The sequence below is a fragment of the Lissotriton vulgaris genome, chromosome 6 (assembly GCF_964263255.1).
Source record: "Lissotriton vulgaris chromosome 6, aLisVul1.2, whole genome shotgun sequence".
NCBI lineage: Eukaryota > Metazoa > Chordata > Amphibia > Caudata > Salamandridae > Lissotriton > Lissotriton vulgaris.
The window spans coordinates 1,440,011,169-1,440,038,769 of NC_141694.1; the positions used below are offsets into that span (position 1 = coordinate 1,440,011,169).

General features: G+C 47.9%; 1 protein-coding gene across 2 annotated transcripts in view; it reads left to right on the forward strand.

Moving 5' to 3' along the window:
- The window catches only part of LOC147708968 (protein-L-isoaspartate(D-aspartate) O-methyltransferase), a 254,816-nt gene that overhangs the window by 143,786 nt on the left and 83,429 nt on the right, over positions 1–27,601 (forward strand). The window lies entirely within an intron of this gene.

Genomic DNA, 27,601 nt, shown 5'->3' on the forward strand with positions numbered 1-27,601 from the left:
AATTGCAAAATATGAATAAACTGTGTATCCACTTAAAATTTTAATGACCGTTTAAATCTTGAGTTGAATACACTGTACATGTACAACATTGATAGATTACACTTGAATGTGTTGGTATTTTGTAGCAGATTCATAGCTGGGTAAAAAGGGAGGTATTGTACTTTAATACGGCACATGCAGGCAATTAAATGCATCAAGTCGATATTTACATTTCACATGTAAAAAATTGCGTTATATTCCAGTTATTTGCAATTTATGACAGATGAAGATTATTTGTCCAGACCTGTATTATTGTCAGTCAAGTGCCAAAGCTGGGATTAGAACCCAGGACTTCAGGTACTGAAGTGTGCAGTTCAGCCTATGCCACACCTCTAACTATACAGTGTTTGTTCTATTGCTTCATCAATAACTTTTTCCTATCTCCTCACCATGTTCTTGTTGTAATACACTGTCAAAGGATCTGGTATAGCACCTCAAACTTGAGATATTTCTACTACTATGATCGATTCTCTTTAACATGCTTCACTGTTCCTTGGCGGTAGATCGGCTCTATATGACATACCTAATGTAAATTAGGTATTCATTTAGATTATACAAATGTTGAAATATTTGCTTTTAGCACTACTTTGAATCTTTCATGAGAAACAACACTAAGACGTGAAGGGGTTACTAATGACCTAACAAATGCCAGCTCTAAAACACAATGTTCAAATTAAGGGGTGTGCCCTCCGGTGGAAGCTTGAAGACATAGTCAAAGGAGTGTACCACTTTAGTGTACAGTTAGCTGAAAAGAGTCACTGAAGAAATCTCTTGTCTGTATCTACGATCTGATAGAGACATCTAGCCTCAGATTCCTTAACTTAGAATATCCCCAGGCGTCAGACTGGATCCAGAATTTTTTTTGCAGTAGCACCTCTGCGCGCCGGGGGACGGCGCCTCACGGCCCTGCCCTGACGTAGTCCACGAACGTGATGTCAGCCAGGTCGTATAAGTCCCTCCTGGCGCGCTGACGTCCGTATCCTTCCTTTCCGCGTGCAACGCGGATCCGTAGTAAGCGGTTCCTCTGGCCTATTTTCAGGTCCTTTTGTGACTCTTCGCGTCGGGAACAGTGTGCAATGCCTTCGGGCTTTAAAACGTGTAACTCCTGTTTGCAGCAAATGTCTGCAACGGACCCACACCGTATCTGTATGTGGTCTCAGAGCGAACACCACGACTCAGCGGATTGCAACGCCTGCCAACACCGCAAGCCGAAGTCCCGGTGGGAGCGCAGGATGAAGCTGCTTTCAGCTCGTCTGTCCCGGTAGGAGTCATCTCGGCCCTTGCCTCCTCATCGGCTGCAGGTCCCTCTGGCAGTGGGTTCCATTTGTGGCGTTGGTCGCCCTCTGGTTCCCATGTGCGTCATTCGCCTCGCTTGGGTGAGTCGCGGCGCATGTCGCCGAGGTCCTAGACCTCACTTCCTTCTGTTGTCGGGGGCACTAGTTCCCGGAATCCTCCTGATGTGCGCCCCTGTGAGTTGCCCCTCCCTTATCCACCTTATCCTGGTGCGGGGGCGACTCGGACCCAAATGGAGGCCTATGCCGCGGCCCTGCAGTCCTCCCTTGGGTCCCCTCCTCTCCCTTGGGCATCCTCGGACCCTCCGCTACGTGCGGGGTCTCCGGTGGGTTCGTCCCTGGCGCCAACTGAGCCCCTTGCCTTTAGGGATGATGGAGTTATGGCATCATCAGGGCGCGGCGCGGTCCCCCTGTATGACCTGTAGTACCCCTGTTGCGCCACATAGCCCAGTGGGGCTCCCTGTGGCGCGCAGGTGGTTGCTGGTGCTAGCTGCCTTGCTTTGAGCACGCCTCAGCCTTCCGGACAGGCGACAGGACAGGTGCCTCCCCGGCTCCGACTCCATTCCCTACTTTGGAGTTGGAGCATGTTGTGGTTGAGGCCGAGTCGGCGCCGTAGCCTTGCCTCCCTGGCTCCGGCGTCATCCCCTTCTTCGGAAGTGGAGCTTGTTGTGGTTGACGTGGACTCAGCGCCGGACGAGACCGACTCGATGCCTGATGGGGCTGAGTTGACACCGGGCAAGGCAGGGTCGGTGCCAACTGAAGTCGCCCTGGCGCCGCCCTGACACCGGTTTATTGAGTCCTCTCCGGAGATTTCCGGGGGGAGTTTGGCATCGCCTCAACACCCGGCAACGCTGGATCTGTCCTTGACTCTCCACCCCCGCTTGGAATTTGTGGCCCCGGCAGACTCCCCACCTCCTCTGGAGCCCAATCAGGACCCTCATTCGTCAATAGGGCTTCCTTCTTTTGGGCATTGGTCATATGCTCAGTTAATTGGTCAACCTCCTTGTGGTGGGAGACCTAATTTACAGCTCTCACCCACGGATGAGTTGCTGTCCCTTCCTTGGAGGGCTGCCGGTGCCTCCTTGGCCGCTCGTGTTCTGAGTATGCAACCCCCTTCAGTCCCCCTGCCAGTTGACCCTCTGTTGGATGTCCTCCACCACGGTTCGGGGAATGAAGAGCCCCTTCTACCCTTCAAAGCCTCTCTTTATGATTGCCCTTTTGGGCACCTGGGCTCGGGCAGCTTCCGGTGGTTCGTTCTATCTTGCACCGCCACCGTCCTGCTCCACATGATCCAGTTTGCTTATTTGCTCACTCAGATGTTCAGGGTTTTGTCCTGCAAACTGTTTTCTCTTCCTTGCCTTAGCTGCTGCTTCCTCCCTCCCCGGAGTCCAGATGGCTGGAGTCAGGGTTGCCGTAACATTTTCGCCTCCACTAGCGCAGCTCTTAGATCACTAAATACAGTGTATATCTTGGCTCGGGCTACTTATGACCTTTGGGACTCTGCTGAGTCTCTCTTATCGGCCACTTCTGAGGGTGCTCGTGTTCGCCTCCTTCATCTTCTCCGTGGCGGACGTGATCTGACGGAATTTACAATCCGCTCTGCCCTGGATACCGCGGATTCCTTAGGCCGCGCTATGGCTGGTTCGGTTGCCCTACGGCGCCATGCTTGGTTGCGGGATGGCGTCTTTCCGGAGAATATCCGGCAACGCCTTGTTAACCTACCCTTTGATGGGGTCCTTTTGTTTGATGCCCATGCAGATTCAGCTGTTCAGCGCCTCCTTGCGGGCTTTCGTCCTCCCCCATAGGTCTGTATTTTGCAGGTCTCCATTTAACATGTTCTGGGGTGGTTATCCTTTTATTCAGCGTCCACCAGTTGCACTATACGTTTTTAGGCTGGCAGTATCCTACTGTGGCGGTGTTCCACAGGTTGTTTGTATTCGATCCTCTGCCTATGGTTTGCCCTAAGAGGTTTTCCCCCGTGGTTCTTGGGGATGTGCCATACTCCAAGTGAGGTACCTGTATGCTATTGTATAGGTCTGCTATGAGTCAGGCTGGCATAGAGGTCCCTTTGGACTCTCTACGTCCAGTGACGCCATTGTCTTACCGTTGCACGGTGTTTAGTGTTGTGCCTTTTTTCGCTATCTCCTATACGCCATGGGTCTCGCCATGCTTGAGCCTTGCATCTGTGCCTCAATCTCCCCTTTTGGAGGTTTTCAATATATTTCAACACGCTTTGAAACGCGGCTACCTTCTGCCAAGGTTCCACTAGGTGGGTTCCTCCTACGGCACCTGTAGTTGCGTGGTCGTAGCTCGCCTCCTTTTTACTAGATGCATTATATCTACAAATTGCAGTGGGGTATCCCCTTTCTACGTCTCCACCTCTCTTCGCTACTGCGAAGTCCGGTCCTATGTCTTAGTGTTTCAAGGAGCAATTCAGTGCTTCTACTCGAGCTTGCCTCGTTCTGCACAGCAGTGTCTTTCCTAGTACATTTAAGTGCGCTTCTGTGCCTTTTCCTGCATCTGAAGGGTTCCTTGCGTTTCACTCCCTCGGGTGGTCCCCCTGCTACACGATGCTTCTTTCTTGGTGTTTATATACAAACAGTCCCACTCTTCCGTAGGGGGAGGTGGGGTTGGGGGTGGATTTCTCCTCAAAGTCTGAGAAAGTGGTCTGGAGATCTGAGGTTCTTCTCAACAGTTATGCATGTTCCTATTGGCACTTTCGATGCCTCTGCGGCCACTCCCTTCGGATTTGTCCTTTTCACTGGGTGTCCCCCTACTCTGTCACCTGTGCCTGCGGGACAGCTCCTCCCATGCAGGTCGTCCCAGGTGCTGCACCCTGTTTCTCTGCATTTTGTGGCTGAGTTCTCACCTCGGCCTTCAAGCTGTCTGGTTGGGCAGTTCCATGCTCTTTTTAGCTTCGCCGTCTTGTTGCCTCCGTGGCTGTCTGCTCTGTGCATGTTTTAGTTGTGGTCTGCTTCAGCGTGCCTCCTACTGATGCTGTTTGCCCCTGCCTCTCCATTTGGTGACTAGGTCTGCACTTGACGTGCCTTTTGTTCCCCCCTGTACTTCTAAGATGTTTCTCAGTTCCTGCCGCTTACCCTTCTCTTCCTGGATGTGGCCTCTCCGGCCTCCCTTTCGTGGGCTAGCCTGGTATGCTCCGGTTACATTTCTTCATGTTATCCTCTAGCTTTCGTTGGTGTCCACTTACTGCACCATTGAGCTAGGAGTAGTCCTTCTTACTCCTTCGTTCTGCACTCTCTCTTCTGTTCTGGGATATGGCTAGTGCTGTTTATGCATCTCATACCCATACAGGTATGGTGTCGCCATTCTGGCAGTTTGGGATGCCTTGTTTTTTGCTCTTCAAGATACTTGGGTTGCTGTCTAGCTCTTCCTCCACAGCCTTCCCCATAGTCCGTCACTCTGTTGCTGGTCAGTGCTTTGGGCACTTTCTGTTGTTCTGTCACAGACCCTCCCCCCCCCTTGGGATATGGCTGTGGTATCGATTCCAAGTTAAGGAATCTGCGGCTAGATGTCTGTCTGATGTACGAGTTACTTACCTTTGGTAACGATGTATCTGGTAGAGATGTTGTCTAGACGCAGAATCCTTAACGCCCACCCATCCTCCCCGTTCTGCAAGGACCTTGCCAGGGGGGCTTCTCCACTTTGCCTCTTCAGTTGTCATTGGTTTTCTTACAGGGTGCTCACATGGTTATACCCTTCTTAGGTCTCGCCTGAGTCGGCGCATGCGCTGGACTGGGGAGACATTTAGTGAGTGGGTTTTAATAAACCGACCACACGTTTTTCGTCTGGCCTAGAGCGTGCGGATATGCACTCAGGTACGCGCATAGTCGCCATCTGGCTTTCCTCTAGTCGTGGCCTGATACCCCTTTTCCCTGCAGAAGGATCGGATTTCTGTGTGATGGCACGCCCCCCCAGAGCACGCGCTCTCACTCACAACACGCGCGTACACAACTCCCAGGCTTGTTTCACAGGCTTTGTCCCAATATGTGTGTCAACACCCACGCTCACGTCTACTGCTCTGGCATTTGATGAAGCTCTGTGGCTCCCTGGCGCCCTCTGGTGTTGGTTCAGACATGTGCGCCGAATTCTGGTGCTAGAATCCCCGGACATTGGAGTCTGTGTAGCTTTTGATGGGACATGGTAGGTTACAACAGTGTCTAAGCCTCGTGCAGGGGAAGAATAGGAAGATTTCACTTGTCCATATTCTGTTCAGTGTTTCATCAACATGGGGAACGGTGCACGCTCCAAAGAGTTTAGATTAGTGTTTTGATTTGTTGTTGTCTGGGATGTAATGGGCAGCGTTTGCTCCGTACTGCCGGAGAAGCACCCATGCATGAATGTTCATTGTTAATGGTCTAATTTTAGTAACCCAGCACGCCATTGCTGAGATGCTTTCTAGCAGCAAGCTTAAGACAGATGCTCGTCATAGCCTGCGTCAGATAAGATTAGCTGGGCTTGGCAGTGCACAGACGACTTGTAGGACATTGGCTTGTTTTTTAGACCTTCAGCGCGAGGCGCGCGCGCTTGTTAAGCACTGCCACTTTCCCCTTGCACTTTGTTGTACCATTAAGGACAAAGTTGAAATGCATTGTTGGCACTGGTGCGCTCGTTTTGAAAGATGGCATTGAATGGCACTGATAGCGCACAGCTTTTTAGACATGTCTTTAAAAGAGTCTTTCAATGCCGCATGTGATTTTTTTTTTTTATCTGCTTTTATATTTGTTTCACGCATTTTCTCTCCTCTTGTAAAGATTTTCATGATTAATACAAATTCTGATTCATTATACAAGGACTCATTTGTTTTTTAGGCTCCGCGAGATTAAGTGCAAGCCAAGAATCACAGGACGTTGAGCCTCCAGCGAGACTCTACCATTGGTCCCTATTTTTACAGCTGTAGCTCTATCCCTAAAGCCACATCCTTTCTTCTTTTACTTTTGATTTTTTGGGGAACGGCAAGAAAAGACCTTTGCAGAGGCTGAACTTTATGACTAGTGAGCGCCTGATGCCACAAAATGTGTAGTTTCTAGTTTTGCAGTACAACAAAATGGAATGCCAAACAGCTTACTGGCACGGCATACCCTGCCAAAGTGGGCACCTCGGGTGCTTGAAGTGGTACATTCAAGAGAGGTCTGCCTACTGCTTTAGCAGGCAGATTCATGTGAAAGGGTATTGTTTTGTACAATGCTACCCTCATCGAACAAATGTATGTCTCGGTTTCAAAATGCATATGCATTCATGGCTTTGTCCGGCTTGGGACCCATACTTGTTCTTTTACATGACAAACTATGCTACACAGCTGTTAACCGGACATTACTAGGGCTGTACAACATGTTAATGATGCTGGCGAAATTCACGTGGCACACACATTATCTAGAGATTTTACAGGAAATGTTTTTTTTATCACTTTATTAAGTGAGGATGCACCTCGTGTAAAAAAAACAAGCCTTGCAAGTTGCCAGCTAGGCCTAGTCCACACGGAAACTGTCTCGCCAAGAAACATTTTTGCTCGTATTTAGAAAGACAGTTTGTGAGGGGCAACATTTCAGTTAAAAAGTAACACAACATATACTGCCAAACCACATTTCGCTACACAAGTACACATTTTCAAAGTTTCATGAAATTTTGTGAAATTTCAGAATGAAAACTAAGCAATGTCACACACCCATATGGGTCACCTTCTGAATAAGAGTGGGCAAATGGTGCATCTACAAGCAAATTTGAGAAAGCAAGAAGGTTAATAAACCAACTGTGAAATTGTAGTTATAACCTCAATAAAGAGATTTTATGATATTGACATGGGTAGCGCCTTACTTATAAGAACTAGAACATTTTAAAATTGTGTATGTGTGTATCTTCGCACTGTATAGGACCAGTTTTTACAGAAAGACTAGCTTTATTCAAAGCTTTATAGACTTTGAAATGACCTATCTGTTTATGCATATTTATTTACAGTCTGCTGTAGCGCCTGCATGGCACTGTTAACCACCTCAGAGAGCTTGAGGGCTGTAGAGAGAGACAAATGCTTCGACAATTGTAATAGCCGTCATTGGTCGCTAGAATGATCTTCCAAAGCCGTGCTTATGGCAGCTAGCTCAGGAAACAACCAATGACAAGCATTGGCATTGCCAATAGGTCTTGCTTTTGGGACCTTACAAGTATTTAGTTATGATGCTCAATATCCTTGGTGCAACAACATCAACTGTTGAATGGCTATACGCTTATAAGTACAAGGTTTAGCCATGCAACAGCTGATGATGTTGCACCAAGGATATTGGGCTGGAAAACTAAATACTTATAAGGTCCCAAAAGCGAGACCTATTGGCTATGCCAATGCTCGTTAAAAATTGCCATATGTGGCTGCCTCACTCCAGGTGGCTTCTTTCCTTTAAAACGGTGCCTTTTGATTCACCATCATCAGAAGATTCTTCTTCTTCAGTATTGGGGTGTCTTTCATAGATTCACAAGCTTGAATATCCTCTGTCGTCGAAGTGGGAGTCCCACGGTACATAACATAGCAATGTAGCAATAACACAAGCATATATGCATAAAAGAAAGAAAAAACAGTTTTCCATAGATATACAACATATCACTTCTATGATCTATCATAGTCATTATGTTTTGGTGCAAATTCCAGCCAATGAGGCGTCGGCACCCTCTTGAATGTTCTCCCCAGAGGCTCAGGCCCTCAGATGTTCTACCGCACGTCGTGTGAAGGGAGTCTCCCTGAGCTCTGCTCAGTTTTCTTCTCATTTCTTCTTAGAAACTCAACTTTGATGATGTCTACCACCAAGAAGTCACTCTTCAGACCTTGTGGAGCCTGTGGAAAACAGAGACTTCATTCTGAAGACCCTCATAACAAGCATTTACAATGCAATGGTTTTGCCTTTGTTAAAGTTAGAGCTATTGGCATTGCTCTTGACATTTTTATTTATGTTTTTTTTAGCATAAATAAATGGCATTGTCATTTACAATGCCAATAGCTTAATCTCTCGCAAATGCCACACACAAACACCCACAGAGAGCCCCCCCACACACACAGAGCCCCCCCTACACACACAGCCACACAGAGCCCCCCACACACACAGCCACACAGAGACCCCCCCACACAGAGCCCCCCCACCCACACCCACACAGAGCCCCCCTGTCCTGTCCCAGTAGCAGTCCCAGGTGGTGTCCCGTGTAGACGTACCCTTCCCGGAATCTGGTCCCCATACCTGAGCGTTCCCATGTCTCAAGTTATTCCCGAACCCTGATCTAGGTAAATATGATAGATAGGGATTAACCATATGTTTTCAATGTTTTCAGGTGTACGTGCCTAACCAATATTTGCTTCCTCCTAGGAAATGTCATTATATGTTTTCCTGCATATTATAACTTTTGAGAATCCATCAGTGCCGGGGTATGGGACCCAGGCTAAAGTCGGCCTGTGGAGGACTATGATGCAATCTTGCTTGCCCTAAAGATAAGGCTGTTTCATGCTAAGTACAAACCGGCGGAAGCGCTCTCCCATTTTCCCAGCTAATGGACCTCCAAACACAACCATTTCGGCACAACAAAGGAAAGAGGCAACTTCTTGATAAAGAAAATACACTAGGTGGTCGAGGGCACACCCACTGCATTGCAAATGTAAAAAAAGTATGGGGACAGGAGGGGGCCCAAATACAATGGTGTGATTAATTTATATTCACATACTGCAGGGTGCGTGAAGAACGCAAAATCGGTAGCAACCGGTTCCTTAATGTATTGCGCCTTTTTCAACAGGATATGGGCGTTACATTCCTTTTGTCAATTTACCCAAAAATTCAACCGGGCGCCGGTAAATACACAGCAGCTGAAGATGTATTATTTTAAAATGCACAGATTGGATTATTATGCCGAAGTTTTCCTTTAAAGAGTACTAAAGGCGAGAAGTATCATAATTTGTTCGGCCTCACTTGAGTTTTAAAAATGCACAAAATCCTTCACCAGAGAAAAATAGAACGTTCACACAATGTCCTCCAAAGTAAAATATAAATTGTCAGGTTATGAAAATATATCACCCGAACAAAAAGTTATTAATTCCGTAAACATGCTACTCTTGCATATCTGATCAAAGGTACTTGCTTTACGTAATACAATTCTAAAGAGCAGCAAACTGTATGTATGGCCAGTTTTATAGTTCCTTAAACTTCAAATTCAATTAAGTTGACTAACATTGCAAGCGCCACGGAAGGACTCGACAGTATTCGTGCTGCAGAAAAATAATCAGCAGCCCAGCCTCACATGAGGATTTCCTGTTTCCTTCACTCGAGGCGCATTGACCCCGCTGCATACATTTTTGTAATATAGATCTTTCCTCCAAAATTGTGCTGCTGCGGAACTTGGAAAGGGATAATTCCATTAGACAAAACGTTATTTGTTTCAATCACAGAAAGTTACACTTATTTTACAGAGTTTAGAAGAAATGGCTCAGTGTGCGGTTGTTTTCAAGCATACAGAGAAAGTACATTAATGGCGTATGTATACAAGTACTGGGAAAATATTTGCTAAATGTTTATTTTAGCATTTCTGTAAGAGCTTTCCTGCCTAATTTTCTTGCCTCTCGGGTCGTTTGCTTCCATGTGTCTAAAGCCAGGTTTCAACGATTCAGACTTCTCCACCCTCTTTGAGCTTTTATTCCTTAAATGTATGAGTTTTAGAGAAAAGAGGGACTATAATGACCCAAAGGAAGACAGAAGGAAACACGGTCAAAAAGTGTCCATGTGTGATAACTTTAATCAATCCTGATATGTTAGTCAACAGAACTTTGCATGTTGGGAATTGTAGTTTCGCTTTTAACATCGCACTGTGTCAATATTTAAATGCGAAAATGCTACAGGCTAAAAAGGTTCACTGGCACTGCCGCATATAATAGTGGGCATCTAACCCGCATGCACACACTTGCTGCCTCTTTAGACGCACTTGGTTGTGTTGAGGAGGCATTAAACGTGAGTTGAAGGCAGGGGGATCTCCCCCACCCCCTCTGCAAACTGGACGCAGCAGCCCAAGAGACACACGTGGCCATCTTCTCTCCACACACTTTGCTTTACAAATTAACCAGGGCGGGGTCACATGCATTAGGAGATTACGCCCCCTCTCCCCAAGTACTCAAAACACACACTGCCAGGACCGACCTTAAGAAAATATTGATGCAAACGCAGATTGTAGCGAATGCATCTGATGTTCCATCACACCCACCCATATTCGCACTGTACTACTGCCAGCCCTCATGCAGGACCCTGCTTGGATTCTGCTATGTATGTACCGACACTACACCCACCTTAGTATCATCCAAGCACCTCAAGGCTGCCGACATCAGTAGCAACCGGTTATTCACAAACGTCAGCATACTACCATAATTACACCCTTGTGTTCCTGATACTGTACGGAGTAAAGGAGGCTGCGTAGGGTTCAAGACAGGATCACAGACACTCAGCAGAACATTACACACCTCAGCAGTAACAACAGGCACTCACCTGCTATTCCTGGAGCAGCAGAGGGAGCTCGACTAGGCACAGATGCTCCGGTAAATTCCAGTGCGTGGAGGGAGTTCAGTTGACTGCATCAGTCTGTCCGCGCTTCACCCGCCTGCCCTACCCCGGCTGCTCTTAGCGCCAGCAGGAGTTTTGACCCCTGCGGATCGCAGTCTTTCCCCTCTCTCTGCCTGCTGAGCTTCACTGGGGCGTTACCGGCCACTAAATGACGGTGCACTCGTTGCTGCGCACAGATTGCAGGACCTCCACATCAGCGCCGTTATTTCCCAACAACAGATGCTGTTGCTGTCCAGTCACACACACCCATAGGGGTCCAGACTCCAGGACCAGACAATATAAGTAACTGCTCTTATTTTCTTCACGGGCTCAAGCTCTAGGTTGCTGTGTTGCCTTACACAGACACCCCGTTGCTCTCCGAATAAACCTTTTCTGTAGAACGAAATAAAACTGAAAGAACTATCAGTGAAAACAGAAAACAATTATATTCCCAATGGTAACTAATGTTACGGGTTGCATAGCCAATTTCTGATATTTGTGTTTCCATCGTCTTCATTGCATGATTTTGCTGAAGAGAAAGCGTCACTCATTGTTGTGGAAATGTCGCTCATAATTACACTAAAATTATAAAAATGTCACATGTAGCAATCTGAAACCTTGGCAGCTATGTATATATTTATACAAAAAACCTATGCACACAGGCGTGCTGTAAAATGTGACTCGAGTGAAAACAAGTCATAGTGTATGTACCTCCAGAGATACACAGGGAATGTCACAGGCCGGACGTTTAAAGCCCTGATCCAGTTACTGTATAATATAACACGCCTACATTGCAATAGCATCCTGTCTAGGCACTCACGCCTAACAAAGAGTTTTTCACAGTTTTCCAGCAACAAATGGTTGTATATATGGCTATTTTCAACCCATTCCCAGGACTCCTACCTTCCTACTCCTACCTCTGTGGTATGCTTTTGAACTGCAGTCTTTCTGGAGCGCGTGACAAGCGCAGCGAGTTCAGCCTTGAAAGTGGCATCTTCCCATCCATGCCTAACCCTGCCTTTGCGTCCCTCCATCTTTCTGCAGATCAGCAAAGGTCTAATATTTCGACTGCTTACCATTCTCCTTCTGCAAGGATTCCATTAGCCCCACAGAGTAACTGGGCAAATAGCACTGACGTAGCAGAAGCGGCAAAGCAGAGGTCGATATGTATTTCCAACTTCCATCAAAGAAGTTCAAATTCATCCCACATCACGTTTCTAGGGGCAAAAATATCATCCTCAACAGGAGCACAAAGTTGCACGCTGCGTGATGCGTCACTGCTGATTTTTATTTCAGGGCGAGGGCTGGCCAAACATTAAACCCAGGGCCGTCATTGGTAGCGCTTTCGCGCGCTACAATATTGACGGCCCTGGGACATCACGGGACCCACAAACGGTACGTTGAGCACCGCACCACGTCACTGAAGGCAGCCTGTACAAGCAGGTGCGTGCGCTGGCCTTGCTGGTGATAAGATCTGAAAATGTGTAAAAATGCACGTTTGTTGCCGATGTTGTCCGTCCAACAAGTAGTCAGACTTGTGGTTTTCTATTTTCTTTTTTAAAGTGCTTATTAGGAGTTCACAGGGTCATCGGACGTCAGAAGTTTACGAGCCAGAGTCCCGTAAATGGACAATAACTATGCGGGCCTGGAAATAACGGGTGAAAATCCGCATGTCTGACCTGCAGCCCCAGCAGCCGCGGTTCCGGTAACACCCGACGACTTAAAGTATTTGGGGGGGGGGGAGGGGGTCTGTATCCTGCCAGGGGCACTGGTCCGTCGTTCATAATGTGGGCGTTATTGTCACGGGTTGTGACAGTGTTAGGGACGGGTGACAGAACCTTCCTCGAGTGCAAAACTGATCTGATCTGTCTGCCACAAGTGCCGGGGCTGGGCAGCTGCCGCCCACTAACGAGTGCCGCCTGGGGCGGACCGCTCCCCTCGCCCCCCCCCCTAGCTACGCCACTGAGACTTGGAACGGACACACGGAAGGGGGGGCGGGGGCGGGAACGGACACACGGGTAGTGGGAGGGAGCCTCCCCTAGCCCCAGCAAACAAAGCACTCACCTGGACTTCGTTCGGGGGCCGAGGCGGGACCTGCTCTCCACTCCTCCTCCTCCTCCCGATGACACGGCAGAGGCTCGGCCGGCTGGGCCAATCCCAGCGCGGCCCTGGCTGTAGACAGACGGCTGAGGGGCATTGTAGAGCGGGAACGGGGGCCGGAGACACGGGGGGCGGGAACGGGCATTGTAGAGCGGGAAAGGGGGCCCGGAGACACGGGGGGCGGGAACGGGCATTGTAGAGCGGGAAAGGGGACACAGAGAGCGGGAGGGGGGCGGGAACGGGCATTGTAGAGGAAAGCACGGTCACCAGCGGGAGGGGGCGGGAACGGGGACGGGAGACGCTGCGAGCAGGAGAGGGGGTGGGAACAGCGGAAAATTAAAGGAAGCACTCACCTGGACTTCTTCCGGGTGCCTTCAATGCCGGGACAGATTCGGGGGCGTTCCCGGCGTCGCGTGACGTCGGCAAAAGCCAAAGAATCTCGGGAACGCCCCCGTGTCTGGTCCGGCATTGACGGACAGGCCCCTCGTCCAATGGCTAGGCTCCATTTATGGAGCCAGCCAATGAATGACGAGGGCCGACCCAAACCCACACACACAACTCAAGAGGTTTTTTGGCACATGCGCAAAGCGCATGGCCAGTCAAAACCTAAAAAGTGCATATATTGCCTATATCCTGAACACCAGGTAAAGGACTGTAAAATATGTAGAACCTTCTCTCAGAAGACACTGAAGGACAGAGAAGGGTGTCTCCTTCTGTGGCTACAGACGTTGAAGAGTTCAGAGCATCCTCTCTGAGATGTGGAGAGTATGTCATCAGTCAAGACTTCTTCTTCATTGAAAAGAACCAGTGAACATCAAAAGGTTTCTCCAAAACTTAAAGTGGTGAAAAAACATCCTGGGGATTTCCAACATTCAACTTCAAAAGTGGTGGTTTCTCCCCCTCACTTGTATTGTGGTATTGTGGTATACTTGTATAGCGCGACCTGTCACCACCAAGGGCATCCTGGCGCTCCTCACTGTACCTTCTACGCCCCAGAGATCTGACTCTCAGGCGTCAAAGACTCCATCTACACAGTTTTTACCTCAGAAACTATCTCGTCGACAAGCTCATCGTCTCTTTCCCCCGTCGACCAGACTTCAACATCAAGGTCTATGATCCTGTCGTCAACATCTTCACCGTCGACGTTTGTATCCATTAAGGTGAGGCCCATTTCGTCGGCGGCGACGACAGTTACAGCTGCTTCCAGGGATCTTGTGCCATTGAAATCTTCGAGCTCTTTGCTTCAACGGCGACATTCCTCTTTGGATACCTTAATGCCAATTCAAACTCCTTCTCAACCTCCAGCTGAGTTATTTTCTTCTGATGATGAGGAATCTGAGGATGATGAAATATTCCGGGCTGCTCGCAGTCCCTTTGAACTACTTATAAAATGTCAGGACTCTGATGAGGACCTAGAAGAAGAAAAGGATTTGTCTACTTGTGACACGCAGCCTGAACCACAAATTCCTATGGCACAGATGCCTTTAAATCCTATTTCTAATCTCCAATTCATACTAGATGATTACTACCGCCGTTTTCCAAGTTCAATACAGGCCTCTCCAGCACATCAAGCGCATATTCAACCTCCTCTTAATAAGGAATCGGTTACCACACCTTCTGTGTCGACTGCCAAGGATCAACATCAGCATGGCCATCAGGTTGTAGAGGAGGACAATGACTATGATAACGATGATGATGATGACAGAGAAGAGGGTGAGCTGGATGACCGATTCAAACGCCATTTCCTACTCCCTCTGGATTCTCCACCAGTGGACAGAGGTGGTTTTCATTTACTCATGGAAAGGGCGGCAAAAACATTCCAACTTCCTATGATGACCAGAGATGAGGATAGTTTCTTATGATTTTAAAGACGAGCCTCAGAAACAGGTTCGTTCTATTCCCATCATTGATTTTATATGGCAGGAAGGGCTCAAGATCATGCAAAACCACAATTCAATTCCAGCTATTCAACCGAGGCTGGATGGGAAGTACAAGGCCCCCGCAACTTCACCTGTTTGTCTTATTTGTCTGAAAAATTTCATACCAATTTCCCAGTTACCGTTCTTGGCGAAGGTACTGGAGCAGCACGTCCTCACCACTCTATCGGAACACCTGGAAAGCAACACGCTGTTAGAGCCGAATCAAGCAGGCTTCCGTGCTAATCATAGCATGGAGCTGGTTATGCTGTCAATCGTAGATGAGCTTAGGAACAGAGCAGACAAGAAAATCCCGGGGGCCCTGGTGCTGCTGGACCTCTCCGCGGCATTTGATACCGTGTGTCATGAACAACTACTGTCGCGGATGAGGGATTTCGGCATTCAGGGCACAGCATTGGCATGGTTCACATCCTTCCTTCAAGGGAGGACGCAGAGAGTGCAATTAGGTGACATGCTTTCTACCGCAACTTCGATCACTTGCGGAGTCCCACAATGGTCTGCTCTGTCACCCCTATTGTTCAATTTATATCTGCAGCCTTTGATTCTAATGCTTAATCAAATGGACTGCCAGGTATATAACTACGCAGATGACACTCAGATCATCATCCAATTGGATGATAGCCAGAATGCTTTTGCTAGATTGCAAAACATTCTGAGAAGTACAGCTAACTGGATGTCCAGTAACTCCCTAAAAATCAACCCGGACAAAACCGAGGTGCTGCCAATTACCATCGCTGGCAACCCTTGGTGTGATCGTTTCTGGCCTGGGGAGTTGGGCATGCCTCCGGAACCGGCGGAGGTGGTTAAGAGCCTGGGCATCCAGGTGGACAGTAAGCTGTCCATAAAAAAGCAAGTCACAGCTGTGGTGGGCAGCTGTGTCAGCCTCCTCCGACAACTTAGGAAAGTTTCCTCGCTGCTCTCTTTTTCCACTTTAAGGAGTGCGGTCTCTGCAATGATTTTAGCCAGGTTGGACTATGGCAATTCGTTGTACATAGGACTTCCACAGGGTCTTCTAAACAGAATGCAGACGGTCATGAATGATGCCGCTAGGCTCATTTTTAAGAAACCGAGGAACACCCAGGCATCCCCCCTCCTGCGGGAACTTCACTGGCTGCCAGTTAGGCAGAGGCTAATGTTCAAGGGGCTCTGCATTGTCCACAAAGCTCTTTATGGAAGGGCACCTACCTATTTGAAATCACGCCTGACCCTCTATAAACCAGGGAGGGTGCTTAGATCTGCTGACTCCATCTATCTTGTTCAGCCACGCTGTAGACTGACCACTGTGGGTGGGCGTGCTTTTTCACATACTCTGCCAGCTATGTGGAACAAATTACCGTTGGAACTTCTCAATGAGACGAACCTAATGCCCTTCCGTAAGAAATTAAAAACTGTGCTTTTCCAGCAAGCGTGGGGTGGCCGCTAATTGTAATCTGATGCATCCTTTCTATTGTCTAGCTGATCCTAACAAAGCGCTTAGAGACCTCTGGGTTATAGTGCGCTATATAAATCACAATAAATAAATAAATATTTCTCAAACAAAGCCTGATTCTGTTACGCAGGCAGCACAACGTCTGGCTTTGAACCCTTCATCTCCGTTATCGACCCCGCCTGACCGAGAAGGTAGACGACTTGATGCTATTGCCAAGAAATGTTCCACTATGGCTGCAACTACAGTTCGTGCAGCCAATTCTCTGGCTATCCCTGGTCGCTACGACCGACAAATGTGGTCGGATATATCATCACTCGTAAATCTAATACCAGAAGCTTCTAAAGCTGAGGCACTAAATTCTTCATGAAGGAGAGAAGATTTCGTCCAAAATTGATTGTGCTGTGGATGTTTCTTCCACTGTTTTCTGCCTTTTGGTTCGTGCAGCAGCCCTCAGGCGACAGGGTTGGTTTAAAGCCACGTCTTTTCGTCAAGAAGTACATACGAAAATATCGGACATGCCTTATGATGGCGAGTCTTTGTTTGGCCAACATATCGACGAGGCTCTTCAAACAATATTGAAAGACACCGACACGGCACATGCTCTCGGAACTCTCCAGTTTAAAAAGCAACCTTTTCGAGGGAGGCAAGAGGTTGTGGCTCCACTTCTTCCTTTTGAGGAAATTCCAATTAATATAAACAAGGTCAACAATGTTACTCCTCCCAGAATCCACAGTCTTACAGGCAACAACATTCGTCATCCTACGGACAATACAGTGGTAAATCCTCTTACAGAGGCAAGGACTCTTCCAAAAAACAATGACTTTCACCACTCACCATTCCTGGCTCCGCCCGCTTTTTCCAGGGTTGGAGGTCGAATCTCCAACTTTTACTCAAAATGGTCACTGATTACTACAGATCAATGGGTTCTGGATATTGTGCGCAAGGGACATGCATTGGAGTTTGTAAAGATTCCTCCCAATTCTCCACCAAAAGGTCCACCTCCTGCCCACCTAAAAGAGCTTTTAAACAACTCGCAATTTTACTAAGAAAAGGCGCGATCAAAGTGGTACCAAAACTACAAAGAGGCAGAGGTTTATATTCGAGGTTCTTCCTCATACAGAAAAAATCGGGAGAATGGCGCCCTATTCTGGACCTACATGCGCTAAACAAAAACAAACTTTTCGCATGTTGTCGCTTCAGGAGGTGCTTCCTTTACTATCCCAAGGGGAGTATATGACAACTTTGGATTTTCAAGATGCTTATTTTCATCTTCCTATTCTGCAGAGGCACAGAAAATGTCTCAGATTCAGAGTGACCGGGAAAGACTTTCAATTAAAGGTTCTTCCATTCGGCGTTCGCTCCGCCCCGTGTGTTCACCAAAGTCCTTCCACCAGTGGCAGCTTACCTTCGCCTGCAAGGAGTACAAATCTTTCCATACCTAGACGACTGCCTGCTGAAGGCACGATCATTTGAACAGGCTTCCAAGCACACTCTATTCTGCAGGTCTGTCTTCCAGTCCCTGGGACTTACATTCAACATAGAAAAGTCTCGTTTTCTCCCTGCCCAAAACAGACTGTTCTTAGAAGCCATTCTAGACACCAAGCTAGCAAAAGCCTTTGTGTTGCATGAAAGACGTCTGCGAATTCTAAATCTAGCGACCTGCCTCCTATTAAAAAAATCTTCTTCTGTCCGACAGTTGAAATCTTTCCTAGGGATGGTGTCCTCTTGCATCCCTCTTATTCTCCACTGCAGGCTAAAAATGAGACCTATACAGGAGGAATTGGACAAACAACGGGCTCAAATCTCCGGATCCTTTAAGGATCTTGTCAAAGTTACATCTTGGATGAAAAAAGCTCTCTTGTGGTGGACTCTCGAGAAAAACGTCTCTTCAGGTCGTCCATTTGTGGCGGACGCTCCAAGTTTCACTCTCACAACAGATGCATCTCTAGAAGGTTGGGGTGCACATTTTCAGGGATTAACAGTAAAGGGAAAGTGGAACATTCAGCAAAAACCCTGGCACATCAATCTACTGGAGTTACTGGCCATTTTTCTAGCTCTAAAAGCTTTCCGCTCCGTCATACAAGGAGCATCGGTGTTGGTTCGAAAGGACAACACAACGTGCATGCACTACATAAACAACGAGGCACAAGGTCCATCCTACTGTCCCACCAGGCTCTGCAAATTTGGGATTGGGCGATTCAACATCAGGTCGTCCTTTCAGCAGTGCACATTCCAGGAGCGTCAAAAATCTTGCGGATTCACTGAGCAGGTCTTCCACAACCACCCTCGAGTGGGAATTACTTCAACCCACACTGGTTCACATTTTTTAAGTATGGGGTCGTCCGAATCTGGACCTGTTCGCAACACATCTGAACCGCAAATGCCTGTTCTACGCAAGTTGGCTTACCGAACCAGAGTCATGCAGTAATGCTTATTTGATGAACTGGTCGAAAATATATGCCTATGCTTTTTCACCAATATCTCTACTTCCCAGAGTTCTTCCACAAATGAGGAAGGCACGCTGTCACATTCTTGTAGCTCCCAGATGGCCTCGACAAGTCTGGTTCACGTTACTCCTGCTCTGGTCACAGTGCGATCCGCTTCATTCTTCGCCCTCTTCCGAATCGTCTGACCATGGATCAGGGCCAAGTGTGTCATCCCGACCCAGCATCTCTGCGCTTAGTGACTTGGAACCTGAGCACTATGAATTTGTAAATTCGGACATTCCTTTAGATTGTAGAGAAGTCCTGGCTAAAGCTAGAGCAGCTTCAACTGTGAAAACATACAAACTCAAATGGAAAAGATTCTGGTTATGGTGCAATGATGCTAGAGTACATCCTATTCATTCCACCCCGGAGCAACTATTGCCTTTCTTTTTACACTTGGCAAAGTCGGGCTTCTCATATTCTACCCTAAACGTCTTACTAGTAGTAATTTCACGGTTCCGTCAAGATGGCTCTAACTCTCTTTATTCAACAATTTTTCAAAGGTCTTTTTCGGATGTTTCCACCGATTCGTCAACCACCTCCTTCTTGGCATTTGAACATTGTATTGGCACAACTAATCCATTTGAGCCAATTCATAAGGTCGATCTTAAATGCATTACTTGGAAGACTTCTCTACTAATGGCTCTCACTTCCTCACTTTGAGTCAGTGACATACATGCATTTACTACTAAACCGCCTTTTCTTTAGTTTACCAAGGACTCAGTCTTGCTCCGCACCAATCCAGCCTTTATCCCCAAGGTGCTGCTGGACTTCCACCTCAATGAACCAGTTGTTTTAAAGACTTTTTTTTCCTAATCCTCAAACACCAGCAGAAAGAGCATTTCATTCTTTAGATATTATGAGGTGTCTAAAATTCTACCTTCAAAAAACAGCTACTATCCGTAAAACTAACCAGATTTTTGTGGCTTATGGGCGGATGCGAAAAGGGCATCCAGTCACCAAACAAACAATTGCATGCTGGATATCTACTACGATTGCATTTTGCCATCAGCAAGCGGGAAAAAAACTTACTGCAACTGTTTGAGCGCATTTTACCAGAAACGTTTACTCTTCTACTGCGCTGTTTGCTGGTGTGCCTATTCATCACATCTGTAGAGCTGCAACATGGTCCAGCAGGCACACTTTTACGAGACATTACTGTCTGGATGCTGCTGACAACCCTGACTCAGCTGTGGGACAGGCAGTCCTACGTAATCTTTTTTTATTAAGGTGAGCCTCTGTTGCTTCCCTCCTCCTGTATACAAGGTACATTTTCTTTTTGAGATATATATATATATATATAGATATAGATATATATAGATATATAGATATATATAGATATACATATACATATATATATATATAGATATACATATATATATACACACACACACAAACACACATATATATATATATATTTTTCAGTCTTTTCGTACTGTTATTACTATGTTGACTAAAATGTACCTTGTATTATTCTAAAGCCACTGCTCACTATTCTTATTCAAGCATGTGAATCTATGAAAGTCGCCCCAATACTGGAGAAGAACAAAAGTTACTTGCCTGTAAACTGTAGTTCTCCAGTATTGGTGTCTTTTATAGATTCACATGCAACCCACCCCTCCCCTCAGAGGCTCTCTTCATCTCTTATTTTATTTATTTATTTATTTTAGTTTCTTCTATAGCGCAGGAATCAATCCCGTAAGGGTATCTCCGCGCTTTGCCAGCTATAGAGTTATCAGGTAGAGCATCCTGGAAAGTTATGTGGACAGAAATGCTTCTTGGTAGAGAAGGGTTTTTAATGTCTTTCTGAAGGACAAGTAATTGGTAATTGTTCTTAAGTCGATGGGAAGTTTGTTCCACAGGGCAGGGCCAACAGAGGAGAAGGCTCGGTCTCCTTGTCTAGATTTCTTTGTAGCAGGGGGTTTTAACAGGGCTTGGTTGCTTGAACGGAGAGACCTGCTGGGCTGATACAATTCCAGGGATTGAGATAGGTATTTAGGACTTGCTCCATACAGGCATTTATGAACCGTGCAGCAGATTTTAAAGTTGATGCGCTGCCGTATGGCTCTATATTACTCTTGCGCTACGAAAATCTGAGGGCCTGAGCCTCTGGGGAGAACATTCTAAGAGGGTGCTGACGCCTGATTGGCTGGAATTTGGACCAAACCATAATGACTGATATATCATAGAAGTGATATGTTGTCTATCAATGTAAAACTATGTTTTTTCTTTCTTTTATGCATATATGCTTGTGTTATTGCTATGTTATGTACTGTGTGACTCCCACTTCGACGACTGAGGATATTCAAGCACGTGAATCAATGAAAGACACCAATACTGGAGAACCACAGTTTACAGGTAAGTAACTTTTGTTCTTCTTCTCCTGTTGCCGTCCCTCCCGCCTTCTCCATTGACTTACGGCCATTGTCTCCTCTATAGTTGCCTTCTTGGGGATCTGCTGGGGTGTGTTTCGGCCTCCTGCTTTCTCCATCTTTCTATAGGGGAAGTGCTATTCTTTTCATACCTTCTCGCAGTAGACTGTTCTTCCTGTGCCCTGTCCTTGTTGGCCTGCACAGTTCTAAGTGGTAATAACAATCTACCTTTGTCTGTTGAGATATTCTTCTCTTGTTACTCAGCCTGTGGGGAGGGTCCATGCTTCGCTTTGCAGGGTTCTTTGTCAGAGCTTGCTCTGCCCTTACTTCTTCACTTGTGGCTAAAACTGTCTTTTATGATGGTGTTTTGCACCATCCGCCTTCTTTCTTTTACAGATTTTTCATCCTTCGCACACAGTTCCCATACTTTCAAAGTTTTGTTGGTGGGTCCGCGTTGTGCCACGGAAAAGTTTCTCTGAAGAAAACTGACGTCCGTGCGCCGGGAGGGACTTATATGACCTTGCTGACGTCACGTTCGTCAACTACGTCGGGGTGAGGTGCTTCTGCAAAAAAAATTCTGGATCCAGTCTGACGCCTGGGGATATTCTAAGTTAAGGAATCTGCGGGTAGACAACGTCTCTACCGGATACATAGTTACCGAAGGTAAGTAACTCGTACATTGTCCCTATATGTATTTGTTAACAGGGCCTTATTCAGGGATAGAGGAGGGTCCGTCGAACTGAAATCAAAAGTAGCCTAGAAGAACATTTTCCATTTGTGAACTTTAAGGATTGGTGCTAACCATTAAACCTATAACGTCTAATTGATACTATTCACTTAAACATTCTTTCACTTTGAAATAACTCAGTTTGCAGCTTTGAAACTGTAATGCCTAATTAAAGCACACTTGGGTGCTGCAGCCTGTGTCCACTGGATTGCAGTAGCATTGTGTAACGCACACTGGTGTAGCCGATTCCTAAGTGAAGGAGCATCTACCTTCCAGGAGCACTGAATCAATAAAAGATACTTTCAGGATAAAAAATTCTGTAGCAGATTTTGATTAACTATTTATTTTCTAAGGATACCCTTCTTCCTCGGTTTCCCTTTTCTTGCAGTTGTCTGGACTCAAGAACATGTTGTACGGAGGGATGCTAAATAATTCCAGCAGTCACACAAGTACAGAATTTATAATTGTTTTGTGGTTTCTTGATTTTAGTTTTAGTTGTCACTGGCAGTTGCTCCAGTTCTTTAATGTTAAGAATTTGGACCCTGTGTAGTATGCATTAAATCTCTTGCCATGGAGGAGGAGAATTGCTTTTGTTTTCATTGGAGATAGCTTTTAAGGATTACCGGCAAGTCATTTTTCCTATTCTTTCAGAAAATATTCCTTGATAATCATATGTTCGAGGAATGTGGGCTGCTGAATTCATATCTGTGCATAGATCGCCGCCTAATGTTGGGTCCGGATAATTGCACATTGTTGTCCTGGAAGAGTCTTCGAAGTATCAGGAGATAGGTGGCTCCTCCCCTGGACTACAGTGCGCTTGGGCATCCTCTCCATCCTCCTATTGTTTTTTCCGCCATTGGGTTCGGATGTACTTTCTTGACTCAAGTTCGGAATCGACATAAAACTCTTTGCGCAAGGCCAAAAGGCCTTCGGGCGTCGGTATTGTCTCGTTCGGTGCCTATACTTCATCCAGTTCTTCAAACAGGACGTCGAAAGCCGTTTGCCTTTTCGACACCAGGCCCCAACTTCGACGACGATGGAACGGAGCCCGTTCAAAAGATGCCCCGTCTGCAACTCTAAGTACCCTCACATTGATGTGCACCCAGTGTGCAATAAATGTTTGTCCCCGGACCATGACGAGGCCAGCTGTATGGCCTGTTCAAAGTTCTGGTCGAAGAAGACGCTTCGAGTTCGACGCGCCGCGCGCGACAGTCGGCGCAAAAAGGTGACGCCTGACCCTGACAACATCTTCGAAGCCGATTACGATGAAGGCGTCGATGAAGAGGTTCCTGACCAGCAGTCGGACCCCGAGTCGGAGCGAGATTCTACCTTCGGTATGGACGACGGTGAAGACTATGTCCATGAAGACGTCGTCGAGGTAGGAGACGACGCAGAGGCCATCGGAGCCGTCGATGACGACTCGAGTGATGAGCAAGGCCCACCCACAATCGTGGGGCCTAATATTGACACTGTACTCTCTAAGGCTCAGGTCGAGGCATCGCCGGAAGGCCTTAGCCGAGATCCTAAGTTACATTCTATAGCCCCGTGTCAAGGCCCGGCTAAGAATAAGTCTACGGAGCCATCGGTCAATCTACAAAAACCGAAACCAACAGAGGCAAAAACGAAACCGAAACAGGTGAAAGCAGTCCTCGGATCGACGCCCTCCAGCTCCTCGGCTCCAGTCAAGTCTAATAATGTCATCGACCCTTCGGGGCCACAAGGCGGCGCCGACCCCAAGTGCAGGGCGCCGAAGCCAGTCTCGACGGTCAAGCACGTCAGCCTGACGCCGTCGACGTCCAAACATGGCGACACTGCCAAAGGTCTCCAGGCTAAAAAGACTGTCGAACCGACACTTGCAGCCTCAAAGACTCTATTCAGTAAGGCCCTCGAGTCGAAGACCAAACCAGACCCAAAGGAGCATGTCGCGTCAAAGACCAAGACCGTGCCTGCTGCGCACCATCAGCTCGAGTCGATGCAAGGCCGCAAGCATGCTGGTGATACGTTGACGCCAATCGGATCGAAGACGACATCGATCCTTAAGGCGGCCGGTTCGTCTCCGGTGCCTCCACCACTAATTAAATACGGACTGCCCCCGACCGCTCGACCCAAACGGCTCGAGCCACAAAGGAGCGCCGAACCCTCCAAAAAGGTATCTGGACCTTCTAAATCTCAGTCCATTCCGGAGGAGGTAATGTTCCAGGCACCCTCGTATGACAATCAGTCGAAGCTCTATATAGATTCTGGCAGACTCACCATTCACAAAAGGAAAATCGCACCAGAACATCCTTTAGAGTCATATAAAATCCCCCTCAAAAAGAAAAAGGACTCTGCAACCTCACCTGTTCTCTTTGAACATGTTCAGTCCTATACACAACATGGTGCCGATTCTCCCACACGCAGTGACGAGGAAGTGGGAGATGATTATAGTCATATGGGATTCATTTACAATACTGACGCTGATCAAGGGGAGTCAACACTGGACTGAGCCTGATGATCCCCACACTACGCCCGACACTCAGTCTTATAGTGTCAAAACATCGCCTACTGAAGACACGACGGCTTTTAATGCCTTAATTGAAAGAGCAGCCCTCAACCATGATGTTGACATGCATGCAGAGCCGGTGGAGGAGGACTTTCTCTTCGATACTTTCTCCACCTCAGAAAGATCGGTAAAAACACTGCCTATGCTAAAGGGTGTCATCAAACATGCTACTGACATTTTCAAGGAACCCACAAGGGCAAGGGTTATAAACCCAAGGATTGAAAGAAAGTATAGGCCTGCGCCTGTGAACCCTATGTACATCAAGGGCCAACTCCCATTGGACTCCCTAGTAGTGGCTAATGCTCGCAAGAGAGCAAACTCTCAGACAAGTGGTGATGCTCCTCCTCCGGACAAAGAATCCTTAATCTTAGAGGCTTCTGGTAAACGGGTGGCAGCTCAAGCGGCTAATATTTGGAGGATCTCAAATATACAGACCCTATTAGCCAGATATGATAGGGCTCACTACGACACACTAGAACAGCTGATGCAACACCTGCCTGATGCTTACAAAGAGGGAGCAGAAATGCTGATACAGGAAGTAAAGTTGATTACAAGTGCATCCATCAAGTGTGCACTCGATGCAGCAGACACAGCAGCTAGAGCCATTAACACTAGCGCAATGCTAAGACGTCATGCCTGGCTCCGCATCTCTGGTTTCAAACCAGAAATCCAAACAACTTTGCTCAATCAGCCTGTTAACCCTGACTTTCTCTTTGGCCCTGATGTAGACACTACCCGTGAGAAAATTAAGAAAGACACTGAGACAGCAAAATCCATGGGGGCTCTGCAGTCACAGCAGTTCAGGGGCAGTTCCTTTTGTCGCTCCGGTAACAGGGGAGCTTCTAGAGGTCAGGCATTACAGCAAGCCCAGTACAACAAGGGGAGCACGCAAACCACCTATAACAAAAATAACAGGGGTGGATATCCTGGAAACGGCACCAAAGGCAGAGGACGTGGAAATAAAAGTGCCAGATCCTCCGCCCCCAACAAACCGTGACGCCTTGTCACTGCCTCCAGACCATGTAACACCGGTCGGGGGAAGACTCCAGCAGTTCCTGCCGGTTGGGGAAGACATCACCACAGACAGGTGGGTGAGACAACTTATCCAATACGGCTATTGTCTGGAACTAACCTCCACTCCCCCAACATACCCCCAAGGCACCGTCCTATGTCCGCAGAGCACATGCTCTTATTGTAGCAAGAAGTACTCTCCATGCTGCAAAAAGGGGCAATAGAACTCTTGCCTTTAGAACAGCAAGGTACAGGGGTGTACTCTCTGTACTTCTTAATCCCAAAAAAGGACGGTTCCCTGCGGCCCATTCTAGACCTCAGACCCCTGAACCAGTACATCTTGTCAGAACATTTTCAATCAATCAAACCACTTGTATAGCGCACTACTCACCCGGAAGGGTCTCAAGGCGTTTAGGGGAAGGGGTCCGCTACTGCTCGAACAGCCAGGTCTTGAGTTGTCTCCTGAAGGCGAGGTGGTCCTGGGTCAGCCGAAGGTGGATGGGCAGGGAGTTCCATGTCTTGGCCGCCAGGTAGGAGAAGGATCTGCCTCCGGCGGTGGCTCTTCGGATGCGTGGTACGGCGGCGAGGGCGAGGCTAGTAGACCGTAGCTGGCGGGTGGGCTTGTAGAAGGTCAGGCGGTCGTTGAGGTACTTGGGGCCCAGGTCGTGGAGAGACTTGTGTGCGTGGGTGAGGAGCCTGAACGTGATCCTCTTTTTGACGGGGAGCCAGTGCAGCTCCCTCAGGTGGCTGGAGATGTGGCTGCGTCGGAGGATGTCCAGGATGAGTCAGGCGGAGGCGTTCTGGATGCGTTGGAGTCTTTTCTGTAGCTTGGCTGTGGTTCCGGCGTAGAGGGTGTTTCCGTAGTCCAGTCTGCTGGTGACGAGGGCCTGGGTGACCGTCTTCCTGGTTTCTGTCGGGATCCATCAGAAGATCTTGCGAAGCATGCGAAGGGTGTGAAAGCATGATGAGGAGACGGCGTTGACTTGTCTGGTCATCGAGAGGGAGGAGTCCAGGATGAAGCCCAGGTTGCGTGCGTGGTCTGTTGGCTTGGCAGCGGTGCCCAGGGCTGAGGGCCACCAGGAGTCGTCCCATGCGGAGGGCGATAGTCCCAGGATGAGGACTTCCGTCTTGTCTGAGTTCAGTTTCAGGCGGCTGTTCTTCATCCATTCGGCGACGTCTTTCATCCCTTCGTGTAGGCTGGTTCTGGCGGTGTCGGGGTCTCTGGTGAGGGAGAGGATCAGCTGGGTGTCGTCGGCGTAGGAGATGATGTTGAGGTTGTGTTGGCGTGCGATGGCAGCAAGGGGTCTCATTTTCACATGTTTACTTTACAGCAAGTCCTACCATTGCTCAGTCAGGTAGACTTCCTGGCAACCCTAGATCTAAAAGATGCATATTTCCACATTCCCATCCACCCAGGTCACAGGAGGTATCTCAGGTTCACCGTCAACAACCAGCATTACCAGTTCAAGGTCCTGCCTTTCGGGGTCACCACTGCCCCCAGGGTGTTCACCAAGTGCTTAGCGACTGTGGCTGCGCACCTTCGGAGACAACACATCCATGTCTATCCCTACCTGGACGACTGGCTTGTACAAGCAAAGTCAGCCCAGCAGTCTGCCAGCTACATGTCACGCACAATTCACCTCCTACACAGTGTAGGATTCTCATTGAATTACCCAAAATCGCACCTTCAGCCCGCTCATGTACAACAGTAACTAGGTGCAACATTAAACACTCTAACAGCAACAGCGCAGCCAAACTCTGCCAGAGTCAACAGCATGCAGTTGCTAATCCAGAAATTCAGGCCCCAGCACTTGCTCCCAGCGCAAGTATTCATGCAGCTGATCGGTATGATTGCCTCCTGCATCTTCATAGTCCCGCATGCGAGGCTACACATGCGTCCGCTTCAGGAGTGCTTGGCACAACAGTGGAACCAGGCTCATGGGCATCTGAAAGACCTAGTGTTGGTGACCGGCTTTGCATACAACTCTCTGCATTGGTGGAACACAAAACCTTTGCAGGGGCGACCGTTCCAAGAGCCTGTTCCACAAATCGTGCTGACAACGGACGCATCTCTCCAGGGCTGGGGAGCGCATGTCC